The 16006-nt window shown below is 45.3% G+C and overlaps 5 non-coding genes across 5 annotated transcripts; all 5 read left to right on the top strand.

The window, feature by feature from the left end:
- Nucleotides 1–1303: 1303 nt before the first annotated feature.
- On the top strand, nucleotides 1304–1377 carry trnan-guu (transfer RNA asparagine (anticodon GUU)). Its single transcript has one exon. It is a non-coding gene; the product is annotated as a tRNA-Asn (tRNA).
- Nucleotides 1378–3510: 2133 nt separating this feature from the next.
- On the top strand, nucleotides 3511–3584 carry trnan-guu (transfer RNA asparagine (anticodon GUU)). The gene has a single exon. It is a non-coding gene; the product is annotated as a tRNA-Asn (tRNA).
- Nucleotides 3585–7932: 4348 nt separating this feature from the next.
- On the top strand, nucleotides 7933–8006 carry trnan-guu (transfer RNA asparagine (anticodon GUU)). The gene has a single exon. It is a non-coding gene; the product is annotated as a tRNA-Asn (tRNA).
- A 2133-nt stretch (nucleotides 8007–10139) lies between these two features.
- Nucleotides 10140–10213, top strand: trnan-guu (transfer RNA asparagine (anticodon GUU)). Its single transcript has one exon. It is a non-coding gene; the product is annotated as a tRNA-Asn (tRNA).
- Nucleotides 10214–12347: 2134 nt separating this feature from the next.
- On the top strand, nucleotides 12348–12421 carry trnan-guu (transfer RNA asparagine (anticodon GUU)). Its single transcript has one exon. It is a non-coding gene; the product is annotated as a tRNA-Asn (tRNA).
- Nucleotides 12422–16006: the final 3585 nt, after the last annotated feature.

Genomic DNA, 16006 nt, shown 5'->3' with positions numbered 1-16006 from the left:
GTGTGTGCGCGTGTGTGACTTCTCAATGTATTTGTGTGTATCTGTGTTGTGTATACATTTTTCAATGTGTCAAAGCAAAGTAAGAGAGCAATAAATAAGCAGAAAGTACACATAAACTCACACAATGCCACAACACGGTTCAGAAACATGCACACAAACTCACACAGTCCGACAAAACGGTTCAGAAACCCGCAGACAAACTCACACAGTCCTCGAACACCGTTCAGAGACACATTAAACTCACAGCGTCCCACAACACGCTGCAAAGCCACACACAAACTCACACGGTCCCACAGCACGGTTCAGAGACATACACAAACTTACACAGTCCCACAAAACGGTTCAGACACGCACACACAATCTCACTCAGTCCCGCCGTTCATTTAAATTACCTGTCGAGCACGATAGATCTTAAAACCAGAGACGTTCACCATCCTGACTGCACATATCCATTCCAGCAGCGAATGGGGGAGCACTGTTTCCGGCCAGTTCTGATATAGCACGAGGCTTGTCAATCAAGTCATGCTCCACCCAGCCCAGATTGAGTCACCTACCAGGTCGCAGTTTACTGTGTGTCAGAACCTGCCCCTCAGGTGTGGGAGATTCCAAGCTTAGTCTGTCGGTTAAAAGGGCATGGGGGCAGATTGGCCTTTTGCCATGTGTCAGTATCCTCAATAAAAGTCTCTTTGCCTGGGAAACCGGGTCTAACGGTAGCTACCTGGAGACGAACCGTCAACATTGTGAGTGCAAAAGCAAACGAATGGTGGATGCTGGAAATCTGAAATGAAAAGAGAAAATGCAGGAAATGCGCAGCAACTCAGGCAGCACATCTGGAAAGACAAACAGTGTTAGACTTTCTGGTGGGTAGCCTTTCTTCACAACTGGATAAAGTTAAGAGATTGAACAGGTATAAAGCGAGTGCAGAGGCAGAGGGAAAGGCGAAGGGGCAAGGTGTGGGATAGGGTGGAACTGTGGCCTGGAGAGTTTGTCTGTCAGGGGAAAGATTTCCGCAGCAGAACAGTGTGACATTGTTAAATGAGCTCTGTTTTGTGCTTCGTACAATTGTTGAATTGCCGCAACCGTTTTGACATTGTCCCCTTGTGAAATGGTTCTCCGACTGACGGAAAATGTGCTGGGGAGAAATTTTGATTTGTACCACCAGATGGCAGAGATAAACAGATACCATCCCGCAGCGTCGATCTGGAAAAGCTGATGACTGGCAGGATTCTCCAGCTCACACGACCTGAGACTCGAATTCATTGAAACACTGGTTTGCAGTGTCTTGGGTGATTTTTCTGTGGTCGTCTCTGTGGCGCAATTGGCTAGCGCGTTCTGCTGTTAACCGAAAAGTTGGTGGTTCAAGCCCACCCAGGGACGTCGGTCATTATTGAGCGTTTCACTTAGCGCCCCTGGACGTGCTTGTTCTGCTCTCTGTGTTTGCATTGGTGTCTTCTTTTCCTGATTATGAAACAACGCTGCTCTGATCCATTACCTGACTGTTTCCATGCATTCATGATAAGCAATTTTCAATGAAATGAGCAAAAACCATGCACAGACGTCGAACCCATGCTAAATATATTAAGGTCGGTCGGGCTTCGAAAAAAGCAATGCAAATTCATTCAATGGCTGCACAATCTGGGACTGTTCCACCGCTGGGATTAGGGAAAACAAGTTGAATGCGGTGGACCATTTTAATGATATTTTACCTGCATCAAATAAGTTCACTTTTATTGATGTACACTAAAAGTCCCTGGCTGACATTGTTCCAGTCCACTGCTAACAGCTGATCAAAGCAGGTGTGGAATTGCTCGTGACAGCTGAGCACCAAGCGCTGAATTTTCTTCAGTTTTCAAATCCAATTCCACACATCGTGACTCAGAATCACTGCTGTGAGAGTGGGAAATCGCTGCAAATACTCAACAGGACGGGCAACTTGTGAAAACTCTTTCAATTTTTGTTGTACAGACTTTTCTTAAAACTTCAAACTGGACCATATGGCAATATAAAGCGTGTGTGTGTGTCTGTGGCTGTGGCTGTCATGGTTCTATCGAAACTGTGAGTCTTGATGTTATGAGGGCGATGCATTGTGAGTGTGTCAGTTGTAAATCTCCTTTTATTTTGATAATATATATCAGGTTCTAAATATAAAAATATTGTGCACTTGAGTATTATGGGTGTATCAGTGTGCTCATTCTGAATAACTGTGTGTGTGTGTGCGTGTGTTACTTCTCAATGTATTTGTGTGTATCTGTGTTGTGTATACATTTTTCTATGTGTCAAAGCAAAGTAAGAGAGCAATAAATAAGCAGAAAGTACACATAAACTCACACAATGCCACAACACGGTTCAGAAACACGCACACAAACTCACACAGTCCGACAAAACGGTTCAGAAACCCGCAGACAAACTCACACAGTCCTAGAACACCGTTCAGAGACACATTAAACTCACAGCGTCCCACAACACGCTGCAAAGCCACACACAAACTCACACGGTCCCACAGCACGGTTCAGAGACATACACAAACTTACACAGTCCCACAACACGGTTCAGACACGCACACACAATCTCACTCAGTCCCGCCGTTCATTTAAAATACCTGTCGAGCACGATAGATCTTAAAACCAGAGACGTTCACCATCCTGACTGCACATATCCATTCCAGTAGCGAAAGGGGGAGCACTGGCTCCGGCCAGTTCTGATATAGCACGAGGCTTGTCAATCAAGTCATGCTCCACCCAGCCCAGATTGAGTCACCTACCAGGTCGCATTTTACTGTGTGTCAGAACCTGCCCCTCAGGTGTGGGAGATTCCAAGCTTAGTCTATCGGTTAAAAGGGCATGGGGGCAGATTGGCCTTTTGCCATGTGGCAGTATCCTCAATAAAAGCCTCTTTGCCTGGGAAACCGGGTCTAATGGTAGCTACCTGGAGACGAACCGTCAACATTGTGAGTGCAAAAGCAAACGAATGGTGGATGCTGGAAATCTGAAATGAAAAGAGAAAATGCAGGAAATGCGCAGCAACTCAGGCAGCACATCTGGAAAGACAAACAGTGTTAGACTTTCTGGTGGGTAGCCTTTCTTCACAACTGGATAAAGGTTAGAGATTGAACAGGCATAAAGCGAGTGCAGAGGCAGAGGGCAAGGCGAAGGGGCAGGGACTGGGATAGGGTGGAACTGTGGCCTGGAGAGTTTGTCTGTCAGGGGAAAGATTTCCGCAGCAGAACAGTGTGACATTGTTAAATGAGCTCTGTTTTGTGCTTCGTACAATTGTTGAATTGCCGCAACCGTTTTGACATTGTCCCCTTGTGAAATGGTTCTCCGACTGACGGAAAAAGTGCTGGGGAGAAATTTTGATTTGTACCACCAGATGGCAGAGATAAACAGATACCATCCCGCAGCGTCGATCTGGAAAAGCTGATGACTGGCAGGATTCTCCAGCTCACACGACCTGAGACTCGAATTCATTGAAACACTGGTTTGCAGTGTCTTGCGTGATTTTGCTGTGGTCGTCTCTGTGGCGCAATTGGCTAGCGCGTTTGGCTGTTAATCGAAAGGTTGGTGGTTTAAGCCCACCCAGGGACGTCGCCCCTTATTAAGCGTTTCATTTAGCGCCCCTGGACGTGCGTGTTCTACTCTCTGTGTTTGCATTGGTGTCTTCTTTTCCTGATTATTTAACAACGCTGCTCTGATCCATTACCTGACTGTTTCCATGCATTCATGATAAGCAATTTTCAATGAAATGAGCAAAAACCATGCACAGACGTCGAACCCATGCTAAATATATTAAGGTCGGTCGGGCTTCGAAAAAAGCAATGCAAATTCATTCAATGGCTGCACAATCTGGGACTGTTCCACCGCTGGGATTAGGGAAAACAAGTTGAATGCGGTGGACCATTTTAATGATATTTTACCTGCATCAAATAAGTTCACTTTTATTGATGTATACTAAAAGTCCCTGGCTGACATTGTTACAGTCCACTGCTAACAGCTGATCAAAGCAGGTGTGGAATTGCTCGTGACAGCTGAGCACCAAGCGCTGAATTTTCTTCAGTTTTCAAATCCAATTCCACACATCGTGACTCAGAATCACTGCTGTGAGAGTGGGAAATCGCTGCAAATACTCAAATGGACGGGCAACTTGTGAAAACTCTTTCAATTTTTGTTGTACAGACTTTTCTTAAAACTTCAAACTGGACCATATGGCAATATAAAGCGTGTGTGTGTGTCTGTGGCTGTGACTGTCATGGTTCTATCGAAACTGTGAGTCTTGATGTTATGAGGGCGATGCATTGTGAGTGTGTCAGTTGTAAATCTCCTTTTATTTTGATAATATATATCAGGTTCTAAATATATAAATATTGTGCACTTGAGTATTATGGGTGTATCAGTGTGCTCATTCTGAATAAATGTGTGTGTGTGTGTGCGTGTGCGTGTGTTACTTCTCAATGTATTTGTGTGTATCTGTGTTGTGTATACATTTTTCTATGTGTCAAAGCAAAGTAAGAGAGCAATAAATAAGCAGAAAGTACACATAAACTCACACAATGCCACAACACGGTTCAGAAACACGCACACAAACTCACACAGTCCGACAAAACGGTTCAGAAACCCGCAGACAAACTCACACAGTCCTAGAACACCATTCAGAGACACATTAAACTCACAGCGTCCCACAACACGCTGCAAAGCCACACACAAACTCACACGGTCCCACAGCACGGTTCAGAGACATACACAAACTTACACAGTCCCACAACACGGTTCAGACACGCACACACAATCTCACTCAGTCCCGCCGTTCATTTAAAATACCTGTCGAGCACGATAGATCTTAAAACCAGAGACGTTCACCATCCTGACTGCACATATCCATTCCAGTAGCGAAAGGGGGAGCACTGGCTCCGGCCAGTTCTGATATCGCACGAGGCTTGTCAATCAAGTCATGCTCCAACCAGCCCAGATTGAGTCATCTACCAGGTCGCAGTTTACTGTGTGTCAGAACCTGCCCCTCAGGTGTGGGAGATTCCAAGCTTAGTCTGTCGGTTAAAAGGGCATGGGGGCAGATTGGCCTTTTGCCATGTGGCAGTATCCTCAATAAAAGCCTCTTTGCCTGGGAAACCGGGTCTAACGGTAGCTACCTGGAGACGAACCGTCATCATTGTGAGTGCAAAAGCAAACGAATGGTGGATGCTGGAAATCTGAAATGAAAAGAGAAAATGCAGGAAATGCGCAGCAACTCAGGCAGCACATCTGGAAAGACAAACAGTGTTAGACATTCTGGTGGGTAGCCTTTCTTCACAACTGGATAAAGGTTAGAGATTGAACAGGTATAACGCGAGTGCAGAGGCAGAGGGAAAGGCGAAGGGGCAAGGTCTGGGATCGGGTGGAACTGTGGCCTGGAGAGTTTGTCTGTCAGGGGAAAGATTTCCGCAGCAGAACAGTGTGACATTGTTAAATGAGCTCTGTTTTGTGCTTCGTACAATTGTTGAATTGCCGCAACCGTTTTGACATTGTCCCCTTGTGAAATGGTTCTCCGACTGACGGAAAAAGTGCTGGGGAGAAATTTTGATTTGTACCACCAGATGGCAGAGATAAACAGATACCATCCCGCAGCGTCGATCTGGAAAAGCTGATGACTGGCAGGATTCTCCAGCTCACACGACCTGAGACTCGAATTCATTGAAACACTGGTTTGCAGTGTCTTGCGTGATTTGGCTGTGGTCGTCTCTGTGGCGCAATTGGCTAGCGTGTTCGGCTGTTAATCGAAAGGTTGGTGATTCAAGCCCACCCAGGAACGTCGGCCCTAGTTGAGCGTTTCTCTAAGCGCCCCTGGACGTGCTTGTTCTACTATCTGTGTTTGCATTGGTGTCTTCTTTTCCTGGTTATTTAACAACGCTGCTCTGATCCATTACCTGACTGTTTCCATGCATTCATGATAAGCAATTTTCAATGAAATGAGCAAAAACCATGCACAGACGTCGAACCCATGCTAAATATATTAAGGTCGGTCGGGCTTCGAAAAAAGCAATGCAAATTCATTCAATGGCTGCACAATCTGGGACTGTTCCACCGCTGGGATTAGGGAAAACAAGTTGAATGCGGTGGACCATTTTAATGATATTTTACCTGCATCAAATAAGTTCACTTTTATTGATGTACACTAAAAGTCCCTGGCTGACATTGTTCCAGTCCACTGCTAACAGCTGATCAAAGCAGGTGTGGAATTGCTCGTGACAGCTGAGCACCAAGCGCTGAATTTCCTTCAGTTTTCAAATCCAATTCCACACATCGTGACTCAGAATCACTGCTCTGAGAGTGGGAAATCGCTGCAAATACTCAACAGGACGGGCAACTTGTGAAAACCCTTTCAATTTTTGTTGTACAGACTTTTCTTAAAACTTCAAACTGGACCATATGGCAATATAAAGCGTGTGTGTGTGTCTGTGGCTGTCATGGTTCTATCGAAACTGTGAGTCTTGATGTTATGAGGGCGATGCATTGTGAGTGTGTCAGTTGTAAATCTCCTTTTATTTTGATAATATATATCAGGTTCTAAATATATAAATATTGTGCACTTGAGTATTATGGGTGTATCAGTGTGCTCATTCTGAATAAATGTGTGTGTGTGTGTGTGTGCGTGTGTTACTTCTCAATGTATTTGTGTGTATCTGTGTTGTGTATACATTTTTCTATGTGTCAAAGCAAAGTAAGAGAGCAATAAATAAGCAGAAAGTACACATAAACTCACACAATGCCACAACACGGTTCAGAAACACGCACACAAACTCACACAGTCCGACAAAACGGTTCAGAAACCCGCAGACAAACTCACACAGTCCTAGAACACCGTTCAGAGACACATTAAACTCACAGCGTCCCACAACACGCTGCAAAGCCACACACAAACTCACACGGTCCCACAGCACGGTTCAGAGACATACACAAACTTACACAGTCCCACAACACGGTTCAGACACGCACACACAATCTCACTCAGTCCCGCCGTTCATTTAAAATACCTGTCGAGCACGATAGATCTTAAAACCAGAGACGTTCACCATCCTGACTGCACATATCCATTCCAGTAGCGAAAGGGGGAGCACTGGCTCCGGCCAGTTCTGATATAGCACGAGGCTTGTCAATCAAGTCATGCTCCACCCAGCCCAGATTGAGTCACCTGCCAGGTCGCAGTTTACTGTGTGTCAGAACCTGCCCCTCAGGTGTGGGAGCTTCCAAGCTTAGTCTATCGGTTAAAAGGGCATGGGGGCAGATTGGCCTTTTGCCATGTGGCAGTATCCTCAATAAAAGCCTCTTTGCCTGGGAAACCGGGTCTAACGGTAGCTACCTGGAGACGAACCGTCAACATTGTGAGTGCAAAAGCAAACGAATGGTGGATGCTGGAAATCTGAAATGAAAAGAGAAAATGCAGGAAATGCGCAGCAACTCAGGCAGCACATCTGGAAAGACAAACAGTGTTAGACTTTCTGGTGGGTAGCCTTTCTTCACAACTGGATAAAGGTTAGAGATTGAACAAGCATAAAGCGAGTGCAGAGGCAGAGGGCAAGGCGAAGGGGCAGGGTCTGGGATAGGGTGGAACGGTGGCCTGGAGAGTTTGTCTGTCAGGGGAAAGATTTCCGCAGCAGAACAGTGTGACATTGTTAAATGAGCTCTGTTTTGTGCTTCGTACAATTGTTGAATTGCCGCAACCGTTTTGACATTGTCCCCTTGTGAAATGGTTCTCCGACTGACGGAAAAAGTGCTGGGGAGAAATTTTGATTTGTACCACCAGATGGCAGAGATAAACAGATACCATCCCGCAGCGTCGATCTGGAAAAGCTGATGACTGGCAGGATTCTCCAGCTCACACGACCTGAGACTCGAATTCATTGAAACACTGGTTTGCAGTGTCTTGCGTGATTTTGCTGTGGTCGTCTCTGTGGCGCAATTGGCTCGCGCGTTCGGCTGTTAATCGAAAGGTTGGTGGTTTAAGCCCACCCAGGGACGTCGGCCCTTATTAAGCATTTCACTGCGCGCCCCTGGACGTGCGTGTTCTACTCTCTGTGTTTGCATTGGTGTCTTCTTTTCCTGATTATTTAACAACGCTGCTCTGATCCATTACCTGACTGTTTCCATGCATTCATGATAAGCAATTTTCAATGAAATGAGCAAAAACCATGCACAGACGTCGAACCCATGCTAAATATATTAAGGTCGGTCGGGCTTCCAAAAAAGCAATGCAAATTCATTCAATGGCTGCACAATCTGGGACTGTTCCACCGCTGGGATTAGGGAAAACAAGTTGAATGCGGTGGACCATTTTAATGATATTTTACCTGCATCAAATAAGTTCACTTTTATTGATGTACACTAAAAGTCCCTGGCTGACATTGTTCCAGTCCACTGCTAACAGCTGATCAAAGCAGGTGTGGAATTGCTCGTGACAGCTGAGCACCAAGCGCTGAATTTTCTTCAGTTTTCAAATCCAATTCCACACATCGTGACTCAGAATCACTGCTGTGAGAGTGGGAAATCGCTGCAAATACTCAACAGGACGGGCAACTTGTGAAAACTCTTTCAATTTTTGTTGTACAGACTTTTCTTCAAACTTCAAACTGGACCATATGGCAATATAAAGCGTGTGTGTGTGTCTGTGGCTGTGGCTGTCATGGTTCTATCGAAACTGTGAGTCTTGATGTTATGAGGGCGATGCATTGTGAGTGTGTCAGTTGTAAATCTCCTTTTATTTTGATAATATATATCAGGTTCTAAATATATAAATATTGTGCACTTGAGTATTATGGGTGATTCAGTGTGCTCATTCTGAATAACTGTGTGTGTGTGTGTGCGTGTGTTACTTCTCAATGTATTTGTGTGTATCTGTGTTGTGTACACATTTTTCTATGTGTCAAAGCAAAGTAAGAGAGCAATAAATAAGCAGAAAGTACACATAAACTCACACAATGCCACAACACGGTTCAGAAACACGCATACAAACTCACACAGTCCGACAAAACGGTTCAGAAACCCGCAGACAAACTCACACAGTCCTAGAACACCGTTCAGAGACACATTAAACTCACAGCGTCCCACAACACGCTGCAAAGCCACACACAAACTCACACGGTCCCACAGCACGGTTCAGAGACATACACAAACTTACACAGTCCCACAAGACGGTTCAGACACGCACACACAATCTCACTCTACCCGCCGTTCATTTAAAATACCTGTCGAGCACGATAGATCTTAAAACCAGAGACGTTCACCATCCTGACTGCACATATCCATTCCAGTAGCGAAGGGGGAGCACTGGCTCCGGCCAGTTCTGATATAGCACGAGGCTTGTCAATCAAGTCATGCTCCACCCAGCCCAGATTGAGTCACCTACCAGGTCGCAGTTTACTGTGTGTCAGAACCTGCCCTTCAGGTGTCGGAGATTCCAAGCTTAGTCTATCGGTTAAAAGGGCATGGGGGCAGATTGGCCTTTTGCCATGTGGCAGTATCCTCAATAAAAGCCTCTTTGCCTGGGAAACCGGGTCTAACGGTAGCTACCTGGAGACGAACCGTCAACATTGTGAGTGCAAAAGCAAACGAATGGTGGATGCTGGAAATCTGAAATGAAAAGAGAAAATGCAGGAAATGCGCAGCAACTCAGGCAGCACATCTGGAAAGACAAACAGTGTTAGACTTTCTGGTGGGTAGCCTTTCTTCACAACTGGATAAAGGTTAGAGATTGAACAGGTATAAAGCGAGTGCAGAGGCAAAGGGAAAGGCGAAGGGGCAAGGTGTGGGATAGGGTGGAACTGTGGCCTGGAGAGTTTGTCTGTCAGGGCAAAGATTTCCGCAGCAGAACAGTGTGACATTGTTAAATGAGCTCTGTTTTGTGCTTCGTACAATTGTTGAATTGCCGCAACCGTTTTGACATTGTCCCCTTGTGAAATGGTTCTCCGACTGACGGAAAAAGTGCTGGGGAGAAATTTTGATTTGTACCACCAGATGGCAGAGATAAACAGATACCATCCCGCAGCGTCGATCTGGAAAAGCTGATGACTGGCAGGATTCTCCAGCTCACACGACCTGAGACTCGAATTCATTGAAACACTGGTTTGCAGTGTCTTGCGTGATTTTGCTGTGGTCGTCTCTGTGGCGCAATTGGCTAGCGCGTTAGGCTGTTAATCGAAAGGTTGGTGGTTCAAGCCCACCCAGGGACGTCGGCCCTTATTAAGCGTTTCACTGCGCGCTCCTGGACGTGCGTGTTCTACTCTCTGTGTTTGCATTGGTGTCTTCTTTTCCTGATTATTTAACAACGCTGCTCTGATCCATTACCTGACTGTTTCCATGCATTCATGATAAGCAATTTTCAATGAAATGAGCAAAAACCATGCACAGACGTCGAACCCATGCTAAATATATTAAGGTCGGTCGGGCTTCGAAAAAAGCAATGCAAATTCATTCAATGGCTGCACAATCTGGGACTGTTCCACCGCTGGGATTACGGAAAACAAGTTGAATGCGGTGGACCATTTTAATGATATTTTACCTGCATCAAATAAGTTCACTTTTATTGATGTACACTAAAAGTCCCTGGCTGACATTGTTCCAGTCCACTGCTAACAGCTGATCAAAGCAGGTGTGGAATTGCTCGTGACAGCTGAGCACCAAGCGCTGAATTTTCTTCAGTTTTCAAATCCAATTCCACACATCGTGACTCAGAATCACTGCTGTGAGAGTGGGAAATCGCTGCAAATACTCAACAGGACGGGCAACTTGTGAAAACTCTTTCAATTTTTGTTGTACAGACTTTTCTTAAAACTTCAAACTGGACCATATGGCAATATAAAGCGTTTGTGTGTGTCTGTGGCTGTGGCTGTGATGGTTCTATCGAAACTGAGAGTCTTGATGTTATGAGGGCGATGCATTGTGAGTGTGTCAGTTGTAAATCTCCTTTTATTTTGATAATATATATCAGGTTCTAAATATATAAATATTGTGCACTTGAGTATTATGGGTGATTCAGTGTGCTCATTCTGAATAACTGTGTGTGTGTGTGTGCGTGTGTTACTTCTCAATGTATTTGTGTGTATCTGTGTTGTGTACACATTTTTCTATGTGTCAAAGCAAAGTAAGAGAGCAATAAATAAGCAGAAAGTACACATAAACTCACACAATGCCACAACACGGTTCAGAAACACGCACACAAACTCACACAGTCCGACAAAACGGTTCAGAAACCCGCAGACAAACTCACACAGTCCTAGAACACCGTTCAGAGACACATTAAACTCACAGCGTCCCACAACACGCTGCAAAGCCACACACAAACTCACACGGTCCCACAGCACGGTTCAGAGACATACACAAACTTACACAGTCCCACAAGACGGTTCAGACATGCACACACAATCTCACTCAGTCCCGCCGTTCATTTAAAATACCTGTCGAGCACGATAGATCTTAAAACCAGAGACGTTCACCATCCTGACTGCACATATCCATTCCAGTAGCGAAGGGGGAGCACTGGCTCCGGCCAGTTCTGATATAGCACGAGGCTTGTCAATCAAGTCATGCTCCACCCAGCCCAGATTGAGTCACCTACCAGGTCGCAGTTTACTGTGTGTCAGAACCTGCCCTTCAGGTGTCGGAGATTCCAAGCTTAGTCTATCGGTTAAAAGGGCATGGGGGCAGATTGGCCTTTTGCCATGTGGCAGTATCCTCAATAAAAGCCTCTTTGCCTGGGAAACCGGGTCTAACGGTAGCTACCTGGAGACGAACCGTCAACATTGTGAGTGCAAAAGCAAACGAATGGTGGATGCTGGAAATCTGAAATGAAAAGAGAAAATGCAGGAAATGCGCAGCAACTCAGGCAGCACATCTGGAAAGACAAACAGTGTTAGACTTTCTGGTGGGTAGCCTTTCTTCACAACTGGATAAAGGTTAGAGATTGAACAGGTATAAAGCGAGTGCAGAGGCAAAGGGAAAGGCGAAGGGGCAAGGTGTGGGATAGGGTGGAACTGTGGCCTGGAGAGTTGGTCTGTCAGGGGAAAGATTTCCGCAGCAGAACAGTGTGACATTGTTAAATGAGCTCTGTTTTGTGCTTCGTACAATTGTTGAATTGCCGCAACCGTTTTGACATTGTCCCCTTGTGAAATGGTTCTCCGACTGACGGAAAAAGTGCTGGGGAGAAATTTTGATTTGTACCACCAGATGGCAGAGATAAACAGATACCATCCCGCAGCGTCGATCTGGAAAAGCTGATGACTGGCAGGATTCTCCAGCTCACACGACCTGAGACTCGAATTCATTGAAACACTGGTTTGCAGTGTCTTGCGTGATTTTGCTGTGGTCGTCTCTGTGGCGCAATTGGCCAGCGCGTTCGGCTGTTAATCGAAAGGTTGGTGGTTTAAGCCCACCCAGAAACGGCGGCCCTTATTGAGCGTTTCATTTGGCGCCCCTGGACGTGCGTGTTCTACTCTCTGTGTTTGCATTGGTGTCTTCTTTTCCTGATTATTTAACAACGCTGCTCTGATCCATTACCTGACTGTTTCCATGCATTCATGATAAGCAATTTTCAATGAAATGAGCAAAAACCATGCACAGACGTCGAACCCATGCTAAATATATTAAGGTCGGTCGGGCTTCCAAAAAAGCAATGCAAATTCATTCAATGGCTGCACAATCTGGGACTGTTCCACCGCTGGGATTAGGGAAAACAAGTTGAATGCGGTGGACCATTTTAATGATATTTTACCTGCATCAAATAAGTTCACTTTTATTGATGTATACTAAAAGTCCCTGGATGACATTGTTCCAGTCCACTGCTAACAGCTGATCAATGCAGGTGTGGTATTGCTCGTGACAGCTGAGCACCAAGCGCTGAATTTTCTTCAGTTTTCAAATCCAATTCCACACATCGTGACTCAGAATCACTGCTGTGAGAGTGGGAAATCGCTGCAAATACTCAACAGGACGGGCAACTTGTGAAAACTCTTTCAATTTTTGTTGTACAGACTTTTCTTAAAACTTCAAACTGGACCATATGGCAATATAAAGCGTGTGTGTGTGTCTGTGGCTGTGGCTGTCATGGTTCTATCGAAACTGTGAGTCTTGATGTTATGAGGGCGATGCATTGTGAGTGTGTCAGTTGTAAATCTCCTTTTATTTTGATAATATATATCAGGTTCTAAATATATAAATATTGTGCACTTGAGTATTATGGGTGTATCAGTGTGCTCATTCTGAATAAATGTGTATGTGTGTGTGCGTGTGTTACTTCTCAATGTATTTGTGTGTATCTGTGTTGTGTATACATTTTTCTATGTGTCAAAGCAAAGTAAGAGAGCAATAAATAAGCAGAAAGTACACATAAACTCACACAATGCCACAACACGGTTCAGAAACACGCACACAAACTCACACAGTCCGACAAAACGGTTCAGAAACCCGCAGACAAACTCACACAGTCCAAGAACTGCGTTCAGAGACACATTAAACTCACAGCGTCCCACAACACGCTGCAAAGCCACACACAAACTCACACGGTCCCACAGCACGGTTCAGAGACATATACAAGCTTACACAGTCCCACAACACGGTTCAGACACGCACACACAATCTCACTCAGTCCCGCCGGTCATTTAAAATACCTGTCGAGCACGATAGATCTTAAAACCAGAGACGTTCACCATCCTGACTGCACATATCCATTCCAGTAGCGAAAGGGGGAGCACTGGCTCCGGCCAGTTCTGATACAGCACGAGGCTTGTCAATCAAGTCATGCTCCACCCAGCCCAGATTGAGTCACCTGCCAGGTAGCAGTTTACTGTGTGTCAGAACCTGCCCCTCAGCTGTGGGAGATTCCAAGCTTAGTCTGTCGGTTAAAAGGGCATGGGGGCAGATTGGCCTTTTGCCATGTGGCAGTATCCTCAATAAAAGCCTCTTTGCCTGGGAAACCGGGTCTAACGGTAGCTACCTGGTGACGAACCGTCAATATTGTGAGTGCAAAAGCAAACGAATGGTGGATGCTGGAAATCTGAAATGAAAAGAGAAAATGCAGGAAATGCGCAGCAACTCAGGCAGCACATCTGGAAAGACAAACAGTGTTAGACTTTCTGGTGGGTAGCCTTTCTTCACAACTGGATAAAGGTTAGAGATTGAACAGGGATAAAGCGAGTGCAGAGGCAGAGGGAAAGGCGAAGGGGCAAGGTCTGGGAGAGGGTGGAACTGTGGCCTGGAGAATTTGTCTGTCAGGGGAAAGATTTCCGCAGCAGAACAGTGTGTCATTGTTAAATGAGCTCTGTTTTGTGCTTCGTACAATTGTTGAATTGCCGCAACCGTTTTGACATTGTCCCCTTGTGAAATGGTTCTCCGACTGACGGAAAAAGTGCTGGGGAGAAATTTTGATTTGTACCACCAGATGGCAGAGATAAACAGATACCATCCCGCAGCGTCGATCTGGAAAAGCTGATGACTGGCAGGATTCTCCACTTCACACGACCTGAGACTCGAATTCATTGAAACACTGGTTTGCAGTGTCTTGCGTGAATTTGCTGTGGTCGTCTCTGTGGCGCAATTGGCTAGCGCGTTCGATTGTTAACCGAAAGGTTGGTTATTCAAGCCCACCCAGGGACTTGGGCCCTGATTGAGCGTTTCACTTAGCGCCCCTGGACGTGCTTGTTCTACTCTCTGTGTTTGCATTGGTGTCTTCTTTTCCTGATTATTTAACAACGCTGCTCTGATCCATTACCTGACTGTTTCCATGCATTCATGATAAGCAATTTTAAATGAAATGAGCAAAAACCATGCACAGACGTCGAATCGGTGCTAAATATATTAAGGTCGGTCGGGCTTCGAAAAAAGCAATGCAAATTCATTCAATGGCTGCACAATCTGGGACTGTTCCACCGCTGGGATTAGGGAAAACAAGTTGAATGCGGTGGACCATTTTAATGATATTTTACCTGCATCAAATAAGTTCACTTTTATTGATGTACACTAAAAGTCCCTGGCTGACATTGTTCCAGTCCACTGCTAACAGCTGATCAAAGCAGGTGTGGAATTGCTCGTGACAGCTGAGCACCAAGCGCTGAATTTTCTTCAGTTTTCAAATCCAATTCCACACATCGTGACTCAGAATCACTGCTGTGAGAGTGGGAAATCGCTGCAAATACTCAACAGGACGGGCAACTTGTGAAAACTCTTTCAATTTCTGTTGTAAAGACTTTTCTTAAAACTTCAAACTGGACCATATGGCAATATAAAGCGTGTGTGTGTGTCTGTGGCTGTGATGGTTCTATCGAAACTGAGAGTCTTGATGTTATGAGGGCGATGCATTGTGAGTGTGTCAGTTGTAAATCTCCTTTTATTTTGATAATATATATCAGGTTCTAAATATATAAATATTGTGCACTTGAGTATTATGGGTGTATCAGTGTGCTCATTCTGAATAAATGTGTGTGTGTGTGTGCGTGTGTTACTTCTCAATGTATTTGTGTGTATCTGTGTTGTGTATACATTTTTCTATGTGTCAAAGCAAAGTAAGAGAGCAATAAATAAGCAGAAAGTACACATAAACTCACACAATGCCACAACACGGTTCAGAAACATGCACACAGCTCACACAGTCCGACAAAATGGTTCAGAAACCCGCAGACAAACTCACACAGTCCTAGAACACCGTTCAGAGACACATTAAACTCACACCGTCCCACAACACGCTGCAAAGCCACACACAAACTCACACGGTCCCACAGCATGGTTCAGAGACATACACAAACTTACACAGTCCCACAACACGGTTCAGACACGCACACACAATCTCACTCAGTCCCGCCGTTCATTTAAAATACCTGTCGAGCACGATAGATCTTAAAACCAGAGACGTTCACCATCCTGACTGCACATATCCATTCCAGTAGCGAAAGGGGGAGCACTGGCTCCGGCCAGTTCTGATATAGCACGAGGCTTGTCAATCAAGTCATGCTCCACCCAGCCCAGATTGAGTCACC

The sequence above is a fragment of the Heterodontus francisci genome, chromosome 22, assembly GCF_036365525.1.
Source record: "Heterodontus francisci isolate sHetFra1 chromosome 22, sHetFra1.hap1, whole genome shotgun sequence".
In the NCBI taxonomy this organism is placed as follows: domain Eukaryota; kingdom Metazoa; phylum Chordata; class Chondrichthyes; order Heterodontiformes; family Heterodontidae; genus Heterodontus; species Heterodontus francisci.
This window is presented reverse-complemented; position numbering and strand designations above follow the sequence as displayed.